We start from the raw sequence: 19,382 nt of genomic DNA, 5'->3' as shown, positions 1-19,382 counted from the left end.
AATGCTCAGTTCTTTGAAGCTTGGAGATCTGGTTTCTAGTCTCAAATCTAATGTGTTCTGGAGCTGGAGGGGCTGGCTTCTAATTCTAATGCTTGTACTAATTAGGAACCGTTTTCTTGAGCTTGAGCCAGTTATTGGCTCCATAGGCCTTACATCTGCTTCTGCTTTGCAAAGGCCCTACTCTCCAAATAATAAAGATACATTTTGTTTTTAAGTAAAAGTCATTTTGGTTAGCATATAAAGAAATAGGTTTCACTGTTTAATTTTCATACATATATGCCATTATACTTTGGTATTAATCTCTATAATCTCCCCATCTCTCCCCTCCCACACCTCCTATTGTCCTTGTCTAAACAGTTTTGCCTTCTACATTCATGACAAATACCTTCTCATTTCCTCTTCCCTTCTTCCTTCAGACCTCTTCCCATATTCATAATCTCCTTTCTTTCATGAGATGAACTATGATGATGAAAAGGTGACATTGCCCTGTTGGATAACTTCTGCATGAGTGGACATTTAGAATAGTAATTGGTATAGGCTAGTAAAGTTTGAAAAAGGTTTTGAGGAGTGTTGGTTAATAATAGGCTTCTTTTCATATAAATTTATGTTTCTCTTTCATGAAAATTAATAAAATCATACCTTTTCCTCATATAAACCTGACAACAATATTTTTTTAAAAGTTTCACAGCTCACTGATGCATGGGGTTTGGCTGTACTATTTTCTTCCATTTCTTGGGTACTGGCACCACTGACCTGCCTCACTGGACCCTGTGGCTGTTCAATGTGATTGTCTCCTTTTCTAAAAGCAATAATACAAAATAGGAAAACACCAATAATTATAGGAGTAAAGAGAGTGGGGGGAGGGAAATAAAAATAAAAAGATAAGTCTGGTCATCCTTTTAAATTATTTGACTATCAAACATAATTTTACTTGCTGTCTCTTGTTTTGCAGGGGACAAGTATGGTTTAGTAATTTTTCTGTCACATTCATTTTTTCTGTTGTTTTTACAAAAAAAAACCCTTACCATTTTATTTTTAAAATTTTGATTTAAGGCTTTTGAATCATAGTGTGACACAGGTTTAAGTAGAGGCTGGGAAATGATACATCAATGTAATATGTAGGGGAAATGATACAGATATTATTATTGAATTATAATTTTCCTATTATAAAAGTATATCCCCCATGCAATATTTGAAATAACACTTATGTTGCTATAAAAGTTAATTCTTAAATTAAGTTTGAGGTCTATTGTCATAGTTTACATAAACATCATGAAGAAAGAAAGTTTTAGGAAGAAAGCTGCAGACCTATGACTTTGTGGCAATACAGGAGAGCTCCTATGTCATCAGGGAACGTCTAAGGAGCCAATGTGTGTTCCTCACAGTGACAGGACTCTGATCAAGTTGACAGGGCTTCTCATGTTCTTAATGTTTTATGAGTTAGTTCCTAGATATGTGCATATTCAGTTTTAGAATTTCTGGATGAAGAAGAAAAATAAAGAGTTGACTTTATATCATGTGTGCTGGTCCAGTCAGAGAAGCTGGAGGATATGCAGTGAGGCAAACGCTGGTCCAGTTGTAGAAGCTGGAGGATGTGCAGTGAGGTAAACGCTGGTCCAGGCATAGAAGCTGGAGTATGTGCAGTGAGGTAAGTGCTGGTCCAGGCATAGAAGCTGGAGGACGTGCAGTGAGGTAAACGGTGGTCCAGGCGTATAAGCTGGAGGATGTGCAGTGAGGTAGGTGTTGGTCCAGGCGTAGTAGCTGGAGGACATGCAGTGAGGTAAACACTGGTCCAGGCGTAGAAGCTGGAGGATGTGCAGTGAGGTAAATGCTGGTCCAGGCGTAGTAGCTGGAGGACATGCAGTGAGGTAAACACTGGTCCAGGCGTAGAAGCTGGAGGACGTGCAGTGAGGTAAATGCTGGTCCAGGCATAGAAGCTGGAGGACGTGAAGTGAGGTAAATGGTGGTCCAGGCATAGAAGCCGGAGGACGTTCAGTGAGATAAAAGGGTGGTCCAGGCATAGAAGCTGGAGGACGTGCAGTGAGGTAAACGCTGGTCCAGGCCTAGAAGCTGGAGGACGTGCAGTGAGGCAAATGCTGGTCTAGGCATAGAAGCTGGAGAATGTGCAGTGAGGTAAATGCTGCTCCTTATTCATAGCTTTGAGTAGTTATGAAACATTCCCAGGTGTTAGTGGTAGCATTAGTCAAGTAACTTCCCTCCCTCCTTTGCTTTTCCTTCTCTACTTTTCTGCTTTTCTATCTCCCCTCCTCTCCTGTTCTCTTCTCTCTTTCCTTTCCCACTCAACTCTCCTTCCCCACATTTCCCTCTTCTCCTTTTACTTCCTTTCCCTTTCTTCCCTTTCCTTTGTCTTCCCTTATTTCCCTCCTGCTTCCTTCTCCTTCCCTCCTCTCCTTCCCTCCTTCTTCCTTGTTTGTAATCTCTCCCATCCTCTTTTGTCCCTCCTTGCCCTCTGTGCTCATTTTTCATCTTTTCCTCCCTCCCCTTTCTCCCTCTTTCCTGTTCCTTTCCTTCTTTCCAGCATATTGTGACTCATAAGTAGCTGGGATGTGACTTAGCAGTACCTGGGATATCGTGTGTATTTCATATACTTATTTACTATATTTGTTGTGTATATTCCAATTAGAAAATTATAGGGTTAAGCACATGTAAAACATAGAACCACAGATTCTTGCAATAAAACTTGTGTACCTCTGGAAATTATAGAAACCTGCCAATTAAATTCCCAGGTGTAATGTCATATCATGTACTTATAAAATTTCCTATTTCTAGAGCTAGTGGGGTAAAGCTTATAGATTACAGACTAGGTAAGAGGAGGAATCTTACTTTATTTGGTAATGACAGAGTAGTACAGAGCATGACCAAAGTGTGAAAGGAAGGGCAGGCTGCAGCTTTTTTTTTTTTTTTTGCATGAGTCTAGAATTTCTTTTAAAAATATTTTATTTATTTGATATAGAGAAAGGAAGAAAGAAGGAAAGACACACACACACACACACACACACACACACACACACAGAGAGAGAGAGAGAGAGAGAGAGAGAGAGAGGGAGAGAATGGCTACACCAGAGTCTTCAGCCACTGCAAATGAATTCCAGATGTATGTGCATTCTTGTGCATCTAGCTTTATGTGGGTACTGGGGAATTGAGCCTTGGTCCTTTGGCTTTTCAGGCAAGCACATTAACCACTAAGCCATTTCTCTAGACCCTAGAATGTACTTCTTTATATTCTGTAGAATTAGGAATTGAGTGCTGTGAATTGTCCTTTGTGGCTGCCATTCTATCTTTGAATAATAAAAACATGTTAGGGACATAAAGCTCAAACAGTCTGGGCTATAGCTAATATGCAATAAAATTGTGTTTCTTTTTGTGTACACACTAGCACACTGCTGAGTGGCCTCCTACATTGTGCCATTTTCTCCTCCCTCTGCTCTTGATGAATATTATTCATACACTATGAAACTATATTTTTGAAGAGTTAAAAACGTAGTTGTGTTATATATATGAGCATGGCAAATTTCACACATAGTGCATATTAACTAATGTCAGTTTTTATATTATCAAGAAAAAAAATGAAATGGCTTCAAACTGACAAAGTAGCAGTTCACAAAGTGAAAGCATTTCACATGTTTGACCATCTTCCTGTCCTCTTTTCTGAGTGCGTGTGCGTGCATATAGGTGTGTGCATGTGACATCCAGAGGTTGGCATTGGTGTCTTCCTTGATCACTTTCTATTTTACTATGGAGACAGGGTCTCTCACTTAAACCTAGAGCTTGCCACTTCAGTTAGTCTGGCTAGCCAGCTTGTCCTAAAAACCCCCTATCTCCACCTCTTGAGCACTGGGCAGGCCACCACACCTGTCTGGCATTTATGTGGGTGCTGAAGACCCTCAAACTTAGATAGCAAGAGCCATACCCACTGAGCTATGTCCCCAGACCCATATATTAGAATCTTAAAAGGCTTTCCTTTTCCCAAGGACCTTTCCATTCCAGTGTTCTAGCTCAGTGCCCAGCAGGTGATACTGCAGCTACAGTCCACACCAGCTCTGCCTGTCAGCATTCAGAGATTGCCAATGATGCCAGCTTTTCCTTTGCCCTTTAGGGTAACTCTGCATTTCCCCTCCATGAAAGCCCACCACTGGCTGACTCCAGAGTTGCTGCCCTCCCTCAGTTGGGGTTAGCTGTCAGCAATTTTCTGGGGAAATCCTCTTGGTAACAGAGCTCAGTCTTCGCTGTCAGCCCGAGTCTTCATTCTCTGCCATGCCGGCTCCTCGATTGCTGCTTGCTTGGTTCTAGAGCCTGTGATCTGACTCTGTTTCCCCATTCTTTTTGCCTTTCTTCCTGTGTCATTCTTTAGTTCTTTTTTGCTAGAAAACACACATCTTTTTATCTTTACATAGTCTTTAATACGCTTTAGCATAGTTTGTGATTACGTCTGGAATAATAAGATGAGAGGGCAGGACTAGAAACTCACAGTTCTTAAGTCCTGTGTTATGTATTCTGGTCATCTTAAGCAACTTGGATTTTGTAACCAGAATTTTTACTGCAGTTAATAATATAATCAATCAAACAAATGGTTATTGATTCAAGATAATTTTTTTAAAGTTTTTTTTTTTAATTTTTTATTTATTTATTTGAGAGCGACAGACATAGAGAGAAAGACAGATAGAGGGAGAGAGAGAATGGGCGCGCCAGGGCTTCCAGCCTCTGCAAACGAACTCCAGACGCGTGCGCCCCCTTGTGCATCTGGCTAACGTGGGATCTGGAGAACCGAGCCTCGAACCGGGGCCATTAGGCTTCACAGGCAAGCGCTTAACTGCTAAGCCATCTCTCCAGCCCGATTCAAGATAATTTTTATCTTTAGTAATTTTGCAATATATACTGATTAAGTTAGCATGAAATACTAAATTTAGGGGTTTTACCTGCCATTCAATAATATTGTCCTTTATAATAACTACAAATACTGATTATTATCTATGGGCAAGGCACTGTGTTAAAGTATTTTAGGTGTATTACATAACTTAGTCTTTTATGCCATTTCTTTGAATTTGGCTTTATTACTATGATTTTATGATGCACAGCATGAGACACAGAGGCCAAGTAACTTGCCCAGGACCACAGCAAGCAGAGTGCTTCAGCAGTGTACTAGAGAATGTCTCTAAATGATATGATGGGTTAAAATGTGAGCTTTTGATTAGTAATGGAGGTTGTAATACAACTTTAGTTATCAGCATAGACTCATGATGATCATATGTAATTGATTTATATGCAGCATATGTCTCACAGTATCTCATTCGTTTTTGCTTTGGAGTTTGGAGTTTCACTCAACAAGTGTTTACTGATATGCATACGAGGTGTCAGGCACCATCTTGGCATTGAAAACATATCAGTGAACAAAACAGAAATCCTAGCTCCCAGGGAGCTTCCATTTCCAGCAGAGAGCAACAGGCAATAAATAGAAAAGAAACCTCAGCAAACAAAGTAATATATGCAAGTTAGAAGATAATTCTTTGGAGAAAATAGAACAAGGAAGGGAGACAACGAATGTGCAGAGTGAAGGTAGGTATAATTTTTGATAAGGTGACTAGGGAAGGTTTCAAGTAGATGGAGTTTTTTTTTTTTTTTTTTTCTTTAAGACTTGAAGTAGGATTTTTTTTTTTTTTTTTCCTTCAAGAATTGAAGTAACAGAGAAAGGGAACCTTGTGGATGTCTGGGAGGACAGTATTCTAGGCAGAGGGAACTGGCCAGGGCAAAGACTGTCAGGTAGAAATGTGCCTGGAATGCTTCAGAAGCCAGGCAGAGTAGCTGGAGTTAAGTCAGTGCAAGGGAAATATTAGCAGATGAAGTTGGTAAAACAGAGACCACATTAAGCAGAAACTTCCTGACCAATGTGAAGGATTTTAATTTAATTTCTTTTTTTTTCTTTTCTTTTTAGAGATAGGGTCTCGCTCTAGCCCAAGCTGACCTGGAATTCACTATGGAGTCTCAGGGTGGCCTCGAACTCCCAGTGATCCTCCTAACTCTTCCTCCTGAGTGCTAGGATTAAAGGTGTGTGCCACCATGCCCGGTTTATTTAATTTTTTAAAAAATTTTATTTTTATTTATTTATTTGAGAGTGAAAGACATAGAGAAGGAGGGAGAGAGATTGAGAGAGAAAGAGAGAAAGAGAATGGGCACGCCAGGGCTTCCAGCCATTGCAAACAAACTCCAGACACGTGCACCCCTTGTGCATCTGGCTAATGTGGGTCCTGGGGAATCGAGCCTTGAACCAGGGTCCTTAGGCTTCAGAGGCAAGCACTTAACTGCTAAGCCATCTCTCTAGCCCCTTACTTAATTTTTAAATTAAAAAAAGAGGAGTTAGAGAGATGGCTTAGTGGTTAAGGTACTTGCCTGCAAAACCTAAGGGCCCAGGTTCAATTCCCTAGAAACCACATAAGCCAGATGCACATAGTGGTACATGCATCTGGAGTTCATTTGCAGTGGCTAGAGGCCCATTCTCTTTCTGTCACATAAATAAGTAAAAAAAAAAATATTTAAAAATTACTGTGCAAAATGTTGTATTTCATTATTATATATTTATATAGGTATATCATTGTACCTCATCCATATTCACCCCTACTGGCCTCTCTTATTTTTCCTCCCCCTTCCTACTGACCCCCTTCTTCTGTCCAAACAGTCCCATGTCTGTTTAGTGGAATATACATTTTATATGCACACACATGTATACATATGTTGCTAAATCTAGATTCTGCATATGAGTGAAGACACACATTATTTTCTTTCTTCTCCCTTTCCATTGCCCTCTCATTGTGCAGAGCTTGGCTTTATCCTTTACTTAGATGGGGAGCCATAGGGACTTAGCAAAGGAGTGCTATGATCTGATTTATGTTCTAAAAGGATCATGTTAAGCCAGGTGTGGTGACTCATGCCTATAATCTCAGCTCTTAGGATGCTGAGGTAGGAGGATTGTCATGTGTCTGAGGCTATCCTTGGCTACATAGTGAATACCAAATCAGTCGGGGTTAGAGTGGGACCCTGCAGCCCTGTCTCAATAGCAAGGATCATGATGGTTTTGGCTAAAACTAAAGTGTGAGAGTGAGAAGAATGTAAGGGGATGTGAGAGCACAGGGGGGGGCGCTCACAGTGACTTGTTGCACAAATGGAAATGGAGAACAGTGGCTAGATCCTAAAGATATGCTGGGTGAAGAACTCATAGGGCTTTTTTGTCAGATTGATTTTGGGGATGAGAGGAAGAGTCAAGGACTGCTGTAAGGTTCTGGCCTGGGAAGCAGAGTATGGGATTGCCCTAAAGCAGGTTTAGAAAGGAACGGGTCTTATGTTGGATACTCTAATGACCATGTGGAGTAGGCGTCAGGAAGGAGGGGATGGAGATAAAAAGCTACAACTCTATGGGAGTCTAAGGGCCTGAACACAGTACAGTTGTCATGGGTTTGATTTCAGGACCCCTGCAGACACCAGCTGTGGATTTATTATATAAATAGTGTAGTATTTGCATGGAGCCTGTGCACATCCTCCTGTGTATTTTATATCATCCTTAATTACTTCTACTATCTAGTACAATGGACATGCTGTGTAAATACTTGTGCTGTGTTGTTTAGGGGAACACTGACCAGGAAGTCTGTGCTTAGACAGATGTGTGCATTGTGAGTCGAGCTATAGTGTTTTCTTTCTTTTCCCACGTGTGTGCGTATATATGCGTGTGTGGTGTGTGAAAATGTATGTGTCCCTGTGACAACAGGGTCTACTTGCCATAGTGGCAATGTGTCTAACTCCATCACTCTTCTACCGATTCTTGTTTGAGGCCAAGTCTCTTACTGACCCTGAGGCTAATGAACTACAATGGAAGCTTAGTTTTTAAATGAGCTCTGGCAGTTCCTATGTCTTTGCTCCCCAGCAGGACTGGGTTACAGGTGTGTGTGGCCATGGCCAGTTCTTTATGTGGGTTCTGGAGATTCAAACTCTTGAGGTCTCAAGGCCCAAGACCCTCATGTTTGTGCAGGAAGTGCTCTTAACTGTTGAACCATCTCTATACTCCTGTGTTAAATTTTTGATTTATGGCTTGTAGAATTCATGGATGCAGAAAATAGGTGGACCGCAATTCTGAACCTGTTTTTTCATCTTTTGATTAAAATGATATACAAAAACTTGAAGTTCTATAATTAATATTATTAATTAGTTATTAAAAATATTAAGTTCTAAGTAATAAAATATAGGTTTAGTCTTCTGTCAGTCTTTTGGTCTCTCTGAAGTGTTATACTGAATGTGGTAATATCAGAATCCAAACCTAAAGCAAATCAAATAAATGGTATCTAATTAAGGAAACTTGTTACATGGACATTGAAAAACTGCCTAAATTAATTAATTAATTAATAAAAATGCAAAAGGGAAGCTTAAGTAGTCCAAATATTAACTGTATGGAGCAGCTACCAGCTATAGGGTTAGTGAAATAAAATGGAAGAAACTATGTGCCTTAGACCTGGGAGCTTGGAGGAGGCTGTGCTCGGCCGGGGTTTCTGTGGGAGGGTATGCTGTGTGACTTGTGCTCAGACCTCTGGGGAGAGCATAGCATGGCTTGCACTCTAATTGCTGAGAGGATCTGGCCAGCTGGTGCTGGCACCTCCGAGGGGCTTAGGCAGCTGGTACTGGGGCTGCTGAGAGAAGCCAGTACTCGTGGGAATGTAAAATGGCACAGCCATGCTTTTGCTGCTGCAGGGATGATGACAGCAGCTAGAAACCGGGAGCCTGTTCTCCCTTCCCATTCGTGGCTCTCACTGGCAGATATTATCAGGAAGGAAGCTGGCAGGGCAGCCTGGGAAATACAGTGCTCAGTATCACAGAGCACACAGTTGAAGGTGATGTAGGAGAGACAGTAAGTGATGACGGATACATATACTGTGGATGTCAAATGAATGACTGGTACATATACTGTGAATGTTAAGTGAGTGACTGGTACATACACTGTGAATATTAAGACATGGAAGCAATGGAGAACTCATAACCCTGAAGTGTTCAAGAAAGTGGGACACTTTTTAATTAAGGTAAAGTATTTTGGTTTGATGATAAGTAAAGGATGATATTTGCTGGTGAAAAAAATAATGAAGGGATATTGAGAATGATTTGTTTACAAAACTTTTAAACTCTTTTTCTGTCTCCAGGAAAAAAGTGTCAGTTCATCATTACCACATGTCTTCTGGGCATCTACCATGTGCCAGGCAGCCCTGGGCTTGAACTGAAAACCTAGTAGTTAACAAAACTGGTTGCGGTTGCATTAGAAAGTGAGAGACAGCAAACAATAAGCATGTTATGAAAAAAAATTATGTATTGTGGTAGAAGTTTAGGTGCTATAGACAAGAAATGAAGTAGGGAAGGGCGAAGTTCAAGGAAGTAACTTAAAACAGGATGATTGGAGCAGGACTACAGGGAACCTGGCTCTTCAGCTGAGCTTAGCTGAGGTCCAGGGGTTGCTTGTTAGGAGAAAAGTGTGATTGTACAGTTTCTAACAGCCACCAAGATGACTGTAACATGATATTTCACGCTCTTGATTTGTATCTGCCTAGTGGCAATTACTCTTGTCTTGTGTGTTTTTATATTTAGTGCCATTTGTGTACCACCTTTGGAGAAATACCCATTCAAATCCTTTCCCCATTGTTGAATTTGTTGTTAATTACATATTTGAGATATTAATCCCTCAGTTATCTGATTCTCAGTTTTCCCTATTCTGTGAGCTGTCTTCACTATGTTGATAATGTCCTTTGGTATATAAAAGTTTTTAACCTGATAAAGTTTATGTTTGTGCTTTTGTGTCATATCCAAGAAGTCATTGCAAACCAAATGTCATAAAATCTCTTTCTCCTGCTACTTTTTTTCCAAGGGTATTTTAGTTTTAGCTTTTAAGTTTAGGTCTTTGGTTCATTTCAACTTAATCTTTTTATTTTATGTGAGTTGGGATTCATTTGATTAGGGTTCATTAGATACCCAGTGATAGAAAAGACATCTTGTGACTTTCACCTAAACTTATCATAAATTTAGATATTGAGGAACAGTTGACCAGAGGTATAGTTCATGGCAATTGTCTAGTTTTAGGGCTCATTATACTGTGTCTGTGTTGCCTATTGTCATTTGTCAAACATACTGAAATGCAGGTCAGTTGAAGAATTACTCTGTGGCCGACTGGTAAAACAATACTGTTTAAGATTTATTACTTTGTAGGAAAGGAATTTTTATAAAGCTTGTACACTTTGTGTTTGGGCATATAGTTATTACCTGGGTGGGTATGCTGGATAACAGCTTCATATCGTGTTACTTGAATGGGTACGCTAGATAAGAGTTTCTCTAGGGTACCAGTGTATGGTCCCCCGGAAGACTGGGCCACTGTGACCTTTCTCATACTTCTGTGGCTATGAGCTCCTAGACTGGCGGTTCTTTTCAGTTTGATATGCTTCTCAGCTGAAGGTGACATGAAAAGCTGCATTGCAAGGAGAGTTGGAATTGCTGAAGGAGTTCTCTTAGATAAATCTCACTTCACAGAGCTATTTTCTGTCTTCCTTTCGGCTCCTACTGTGGATACACATGACAGTCTGTGGCTTGAGAGCAGGTTCTTTCCTGTAAGCCTCAGGGGAGAAGATATGGCTGCATTCCATGTTAAGACTTTGTGAATGACTTGGGATACCAGTGACACCATTCAGTATCTCAGAAGAAACACACACACTCTTTCTCTCCCAGGCCATTATGAATCAGGTGTGAAGAAGACTACATTTAGAACTTTGTCCTCTCTTTGCTCCTGTTTTCCTAGTGTTTATCTTGGGCCCTATGGAGAACTAAAGGTCTATTTGCTTCAGAAACAAGATGAAGCAAATAACAAAATCAGAACACCCAGAATGAAATGAATGCCAGCAGGACCCACGCTACCTCAGAGTTGCTCTGAGGAGTGGGATGGCATTCTCTTTTCTTCTGTTGCATTTGCACAGACTTCACTGTGGACAAACTTGTTACTGTAGTGAACACCTGATGGCTGAACTGTGCATACAAACAACAGAGAAAGGATTGTGGGTGTTTAGATGGTTCTATTCTCTCATACTTGTCCAGTGATTTTTTTTGCAGATTTCTATCTTGACACTGTGTTAGGTGTGAAAAAGAAATGTAAGAACTAAGGCTGGAAGATGTAGTTCAGAGTTCAAGCACTTGCCTACCATGTGAAAGGCCCTGTGGTCAGTCTTCAGAACTACAAACACAACCAACACCAAAATTGCAATAATAAAACAAAAGCTAGTGCATTTAAGACATCCTCAGTATTAGATGGGGCTTGTTCTGGCTGTCACAGTCTCCCTGTGCACTTTCACTCTCGTCAGTGTAGGAAGGAGGAATTGTGATGAGCCATAGCTCGTGGAGCAGTTTGATCTCTGCAGCAGCCACTGGTAGTGAAGCGAGCTGACTCAGACCTCGGTCTAAATGTTTGTCTTGTAATTTACTTGCAGTGTCCCTTCTCAATATTTGTTTCTCATCTGTAAGGTGAAGATAATATTACTGGTAGCTGTCACAGATTTGGAAGAATTAAGTAAGAAATCCTTTCTTTTTCTCTTTCTCCACTTGAATTTGTTCCTTATGGAAAAAATATAATTGCATATAGATAATTTTGTAATTGGTTTCCTTTTCAGGATGTCAGGAGGTAAGAAGAATAGAGTCCTCTTTAACCAGTCCCTAGCAGCTGATTAAACAGTGGATGGGAGAACTGGGAACTAGGGAAGATGGCAAATGAAAACCTGGCAGGAAGAATCATCTAATCCCAAAGGGCATTTGCAACAATAGTCTGGGCCCTGTGCCTAGGGCTCACAGTAAGAGACTCCTGCCCACTCTGTATCATTCCCAAATCTTACCCGTTAATGTTCAGTTTAATAAAGTCATGACCACTTGTTCAGCTCTGCATATGGTTGGTGGTGGTTTCCAGCTGCCCTTGGGTTAAAGTGTAAACAATGAGTAGATTGTTATGTTCTCCTGTTAAGCTCAGAGCCGTGATCTCACGTCTGCACCACATATGTCTGCAACCAGAAATATCCCCTGATCCTGCTGTCATGGAGGGAAGGGGCATTGTGTTAGAAAAGTCTGAATTTATTAGTCCAAGGGCATCTTGCACTTATTGGAAACAAAGGACAAAATCCAGGCATCGAAAGCCCTGCGTGTCATCAGCAGGACACCAGCACGCAGCAGACAGCAGGATGCACTGCTGAGACAAGCCTCTTCCTCGCAGTGGAGACGTTTTCAGAGAAGATGTAGGCCACACTTGGCAGTCCACAGACCTAGAGAAAGCCGCAGAGCAATGGCTTTGGCTGAGTGACTGAAAATACCCATCCAAGAGCCGATTCCTAAATGTTGGCCCAGTTGTTAGTATGAGGGTTAATTAGCATTCAGCTTTGTGGTGCACTGTGTTGACCAGGAGTACTGTTTTTGTTGTTAGTGATTTACATTCCAGATGTTTCTGCTGTTCCAGGGTGAGAATGCTAGATAAAACCCTGAGACTTTAAGCTCTCTAGGAGAGAAAATGTCTTTACCATAGTGTCAGCTACCATTTTAGACAATACAAGAGGTATTTACCTGCATTTGTTACACATTCTTGCTAGCAGCTTGTAGTGGTGCCATCCTCATCCTACTGCAAGTGGGAATCTGAGGTGTAGGGAACTTCTGTAACGTTTGAAAATTTCAGAGGAGGGACTCCTCCCTGGCGCGGGCGGCGCCATAGTGCTGTGCCCTGCTGCGTGCACTGCCTCTCCCTTCTCCAGCTGGCTCTGCAGGTAGCTTTCTTTCTCTGAGACTTATAGTAATTCTGAATCGTTAAGTGTTCTACCTCATATATGTGTGGTGTTTTATAGTTTTCAAGTTGATGTATTCTGCCTGATTGCCATATCGTTCATAAGATGAGCTCAGGGAGGACGAGCGTGTTTGTTCCACATCAAACTGCGCAGCAGCCACGGAGCTCGCGTCGAGTTGCCCTCAGGTTAGCGCTCCCACGCAGTCTGTGACAGGGAGGCAGGAAGACACAGAAAAAGATGGCTTTTTAAACTCAACCAAATTTCCCTTTAGCTAGGGTAGGAGGTAGTGTCTGTCTCTGAAAATGCAAGTTTTTGGTGTCACTCCATTATTTATTGCAAAGCTTACTTGGGAGGGCCTTCTCCTGTAGGTCCTGACACTGCCCAGGAATATAGAGTATTCGATAAGGCTATTCTTATTAAGAATTAAGTGCAGCAAATTTCTGCTGGAGTCTGTTAGGTCAATGTCTTGGTTTAAGAGCTCTTAAAAATTCTCTAGGCTAATTGAATAGAGAACTTTAGGGGAAGACAAAAAGTGAGATTTGGAAAGTAAAATTTTCTTTTAGCTAATTTGTTGAGTAATGTAATATTCTTCCAGAGTTTTAGTAACTACATAAAAAACCTGTAGCAGACACTTCTTGTCCTCAAGCACCTCAAGCACTAGGAAAGACGTTGTGCCGCGCTGGTCAAAGCGCGCTGACACTTGCGTTGGAGTGCTGGGTCTGCCGCGAGTTAGCTGTGTGACTTTGGGCAAATTTCCACATTTCTCTGTTCAGACCTCATTTGAAAAGTGACAGGGTGGAGCTAGATGGCTTGAAAAATTATTTAATTTAATTTATTTATTTGCGACAGGGTCACATGTAGCTCAGGCTGGCCCCAAACTCACTATGTAACTAAGACTAGCCTTGAACGCTTGATCCTCCTGTGTCTGCCTCCGGTGGTCTTATAATTTTATTTCCCAATTTCTTAAAGCCTGATACCTCTATCCCAGTTAGAGAGAGAGAGAGAGAGACAGAGAGAGACAGAGAGAGAAATGTTAAATGTGGTTCTAGTAAATACAGAGGTAAGCAATGGTACAGAGCCTCGTGACAGAGAATGACTTAGTAACTGAAGTCCTTAAAACAAGGTCTTAACCTACTATATCAAACTTACAAGGTGCTTGTAAAATAGTACTAGGTCAGGCTACAGACCTTAGCTGTACACTCACCATCTGTTTACCCATAGGTCATTTATTTAACCACCCAAGTCTGTTTCTATATCAATAACCGAGTGTATCTCCAAGCACCGAGGACTTTTTTGAGCAGTAGGCATGCTTGATGCTGGGTCGAGGCCTCCTTTCCCACAGGTGCTCAGAGCATCTCCTGGGGACATTTGCAGATTAAGTCTTTTTGTTAATAGTGGAACAATAGGGCTGGAGAGATGGCTTAGCGGTTAAGCGCTTGCCTGTGAAGCCTACGGACCCCGGTTCGAGGCTCGGTTCCCCAGGTCCCACGTTAGCCAGATGCACAAGGGGGCACACGTGTCTGGAGTTCGTTTGCAGAGGCTGGAAGCCCTGGCGCGCCCATTCTCTATCTCTCCCTCTATCTGTCTTTCTCTCTGTGTCTGTCTCTCTCAAATAAATAAATAAATATTTAAAAAAAAATAGTGGAACAATAGAATCTTAGTCTGAGAGGAAATCTGGGAGGTGGCTCAGTTTGGAAAGCTTATTAAAGGGGTACTTTATTCTATTCACTGCCTTATCCTTAGAACCTATGACCAGGTCATATGCATACAACCCATACCTATAAGTGAATAAGTAAGTGACTATCAAAGAGGGGTAAGGTAACACTTTCCTTATCTGGAACCATGTGTACACATGCCAGACCAGAGATGTACCCAGGGCCATCCAGAGGGACCACTACCTCTTTGGCTACTTCAGTGAGATATCTGATGTGTCACTCCTTGCATATGATTACTGACAATGTTTCATGCTCTGAGAAAGAGTCAATGTGCATTCTGGTCTCTGCACCTGAAAGAATTGTCATTTCCTTTGCTTTGTGGTATAGAATTCCACAGCCATAACAAATTCTTGGTAGATTTGCTTGCTATTAAAATGTTTCTTCCATTTTCAGACTCCAGTTCCCTTTTCTGTCAACCACACGTATAGCGTATCAAGCAATGCTTCCATATAATCTTGCTATATTTTACTTTCTTCCAGAAAGTTGCCATGCTGTTTTCTATGGGGAAACTGCTGCATCTTCAGTATCCTAGTGATTGTTCAGTCAGGCCGTGGGAGTGGGGAGTGACACTAGGGTGTGGTGGGAAGGCCAGGAGGATTTTGTTCATTACTTGTTATTATACCTTCAAAGTGGACTTTGATTTTAAGAGCAGAGGCAGGTGAGTCCTGTCCTAATGCTTTGGTTTCAGTCTGTTTAGTAGTTACCATTGCTTTTCCTGTATGTAACATAAGAGGAGCCACATGATAAAAGGTACAGGGATTTTACTCCTGCTTTCTACTTCTTAGCTAGGTGCCAGAGGGAAGCAGTGTCTCTGGACCTCATGTATAGAGGCTGATGTTGCAAGCAAGCACCTCCAAATACTGAGCCATCTATCCACTCCAAAGAGGATTTTTTAAAAAATATATCTTTATATTTTTATTTATTTTTATTTGAGAGTGACAGACAGAGAGAGAAAGAGGCAGATAGATAGAGAATGAGCATGCCAGGGCCTCTAGCCCCTGCAAAGGAACTCCAGACGTGTGCGCACCTTATGCCTCTGGCTAACGTGGGTCCTGGAGAATCGAGCCTTGAACCGGGGTCCTTAGGCTTGATAGGCAAGCGCTTAACCACTAAGCCATCTCTCCAGCCCCCAAAGAGGATTTTTTACAGACACTATACTACTACTCACCACACCACATCACTGTGGGAGGTGAAAGAGATAATTCAAGGATAAGGCCCTAAGAAAGAATTGTAAATTAAGAATTTAGCTAAAATCTATCACATTTGTTTTCCATCATATCTAGCTATTAGGGATTTCTTACTGCTTTTACAAAGTAGTAATGTACCTTCTGTCTTCTCCCTGACCTTTGCAACAGCCTAGTCAAGTCTAGAAGATTTATAGATCAGCACCGTTTCCCAATTTTCTGCTAGTGTCTTCATTGGGCCACTTTCCTGACACCCCAACAGCTGTCATGTGTCAGTTTGGAGGAGGCTGCGTTGGCTCGTTCAGGATTACATGACTCTGGTGTAGGGTGGCAGTGTCTCAGCTAACAATGGCTGCTCTCCCGCGCTGTGCTGTATAATTTGGTGTATTAATGAGAGAAGGTTGACATGGATGTTTTTTAATTCACAGAAAGTTGTACAAAAATGACATACTTGGCACACTTGCTTCCTAGTAGTTTTGTATTTCTGGCTCAGACTTTCTACTGTATGTAGACAAACTCTTAGTTTCTTCTCCAAATAGGATTTACAAAAGAAGCAAAACATATTTAAATTATACTCTTCTAAGGTATAAGTTGTTTAATCTTAGAACAGTACTTATTACATGTTGGTAACAGCAAAAAGCAGTTAAACAAATGCTGACTACTGAGTGAGACTGTATGGGCTTGTTAAGTGTGTGAATGTGGACAAGTCACTTAGCCTTTTTGGCTTTTCATTTCCTTTGTGAAGTAGATAACAGGAGAACTTTTTATCATTGTGCTTTGTGAAGACTGACTTCATATATATATGTATAGGTATACCTGCATGTGTTCATTAATATACAGTGTTAGCTATTATTATTATTCTCAAAACATCCTACTATTAAAGTATAAAAAGTCAAACAATGTTTTTTTTGTACTTTTGAGGTAGGGTCTCACTGTAGCCCAGGCTTACCTGGAACTCCAGGCTGTTGTTGAATTCACAGTGATCCTCCTACCTCTGCCTCCTGAATGCTGGGACTAAAGGAGTGTGCCACCATGCCTGGCTGAATTCTTTATATATATATATATTCTTTCTAAAAGATTTATTTAATATATTTATTTCAGAGAGAGAAAGGGGGTTGGAGAGAGAAGAAGAGAGAGAGAGAGAAAGAGAGAGAGAGCACAAGTGAGCATGAAGGGCTTTTAGCTACTGCAAAGGAACTCCAGATGCATGCACTGTCTTGTGCGTCTGGCTCACATGGGTACTGGGGAATTGAAACTAGGTCCTTAGGTTTTGCAGGTAAGTGCCTTAACTGCTAAGCCCTCTATACAGCCCAATTCTTTATTTTTAAAACACTGTGATAGACCTAGGAGTCTTTGTGATATCTTGGGGGATATCAACTATTACAAAACAATTCTTGTCTTCTAGAAGCTGAGTGTAAAGTATGATATATCTGTGTGGCTGTCAACTTCTTATTTCTGGGACAAAACACCTGACCAGAAGCATCTTAGGGAAGAAAGAATTATATTTTTAGCTTACTGTTTCCAGGAAAAGTTTTATTATGGTGGAGAAAGCTTGGCAGAGCAAACAGCTTGGTGCCACACCACCGCAGCAGCAGAGGGAAAGTGCAGTGTGAGGCAGCCAGCACCAGCATGCAGGGTAGACTACTAACTCCAAAGCCTGCCCAGGGACACACCTCCGCTCCCAGAGCTCTACCTGCCACAGGCTTCATCATCTGGGGACTAGTCATGAGGTTTAACCTCAAGCCCACAAGGCTATGGGGGACATTTACCTTCACCATTTGGATGGTAGAGGTTATCTGAGGAAGCTGCTGTGTGATACATCCCCACGTTGGTTGTTTTGAGACACAGAACATAGAGGAGGAAACAAACAACAATATATCTTGATCTAGTCAAATGAGCATGACATAAATAATTGCAGTAGGAAGGTCATGATGGGTTGATATTTTCCTGAAAGGCTTCTGGGACAGTTAAGGTATTAGCTGAGCTTTGATAGTGGCTCATGAAGCAGAGAGATGGGAGGGAGGAGTAGAAGTGAGAATGCAGATGCCCAAAAGTAGTGGTTAGCTCTAGCCAAACTGAGCAGAGCTAAATACCTAGGCTGTGTGTTACTAGCTGTGTGTCCTCAGGAAATTACTTAATCTCCCAACACGTCAATTTTCTCTTCTGTAAAATGATTATGATAATAGTTGCCTGTGTAAAGCAGCTGATAGGTTTGGGCACATAGTTACATTTGGTAAGTGGTATTATATGAAATATACTGCAACCAGTTAAAAGTATGACATCAGATTCAGAATCTAGATGAAGACAAATAACCACTTCTGAGCTGTACTTAGATCATCTGAAAATGGGGTTAATTTTATATTGTTGCTTAAGACAGAGTGTTACTGTCTAACTCAAGCAGGCCTTGAACTTAGACTTCTCCTTTCTCAGCCTCTTGAGTGCTGAGATTATAGAAATGGATCATTAGTCTGAAAATTGGGATGACTTAGTAGGTTCCTTGTAGAAGGGATGGCATGCTGTATAGCATAAATGATAAGCTTTGCGCATAGTATGCACTCAAATCCACTCACCATAATGTTGCTATTAGTGCAGGGTCTCTCCTCTCTATCAGATCCGTCCATTACTCTGCCTTCATTCAATAGCATTTATCAGTGGCACTTATAGAGTCTGAAAACATAGACCTGAAGAATGTTGAAATACAGAGTAACTGGTCAGCACCACATTTCCAATACAGCATCAAGGACCAGATAAGGAAAGGGCAGCCAAACACACATAGTCAGAGATGATAGGAGCGAAGACATACCTGCCACCTTGGATGAGTAATCTTTATTAAGGCCGCTAAGGGATTTTTTTTTTTAACTTAAGAGGAATTTATACTATACTGCTCCCTTGGATAAATTTCTTCCACAAAGTGTGGTTTCCCAAAAGATAAATCTAACCTGCTTTGAATAGCATTCAAACCTTTCCATTGTTATCCACCTATTCTACCAGGTATTTTTCCTGCGAACTCCCCTATGCACTCTTTATTGATGACTTTGAAGTTCTTGGAATACTTTTGCACACCATGGGACATTTACTTTCCACTAGACACACTTGCACACCCCTTCAGGAACTTACTCAGTTGGACTTCTGTCATGCCTCTTTCTTCTTGGTGCTCACAGCACAGCTCTCCAGAACCTGATTATTAATGTCATCTCAAATCATGTGTAGACTACAGATAGTCCTGACTTAAAATGGGTCAACTCATGATTCTGTGAGTTTATCGGGGTGTAAAGGTGATAGACTCAGTAGAAACCATGCTTTAAACTTTAAAGGTTTCTCAGTTCTGAGGATAGTGATGTGTGGTGCAATAATGTTTGATGTGGCTGGCATAGCAACAAGCTGCACCTCCACTCGGACACAATCATGCAGTTAGACAACCAGTGCCCTGCAGGGTACTGAGTAGCTGTGAGACTTTCTAGACTGGGTGCATTAAATGCATTTTGATTGATAACTTTTTTTTTTTTCTTTTGAGGTAGAGTTTCACTCTAGTCCAAGCTGACCTGGAATTCACTATGTAGTCTCAGGGTGGCCTTGAACTCATAGCAATCCTCCTACCTCTGCCTCTTGAGTGCTGGGATTAAAAGTGTGCACCACTACGCCCT

General features: G+C 41.3%; 1 protein-coding gene across 22 annotated transcripts in view; it reads left to right on the top strand.

Moving 5' to 3' along the window:
• Positions 1-19,382, top strand: part of Sox6 (SRY-box transcription factor 6) — a 610,295-nt gene that overhangs the window by 232,806 nt on the left and 358,107 nt on the right. The gene's annotated exons all lie outside the window — the stretch shown is intronic.

Source organism: Jaculus jaculus, chromosome 3 (genome assembly GCF_020740685.1).
Source record: "Jaculus jaculus isolate mJacJac1 chromosome 3, mJacJac1.mat.Y.cur, whole genome shotgun sequence".
In the NCBI taxonomy this organism is placed as follows: Eukaryota; Metazoa; Chordata; class Mammalia; order Rodentia; family Dipodidae; genus Jaculus; species Jaculus jaculus.
This window is presented reverse-complemented; position numbering and strand designations above follow the sequence as displayed.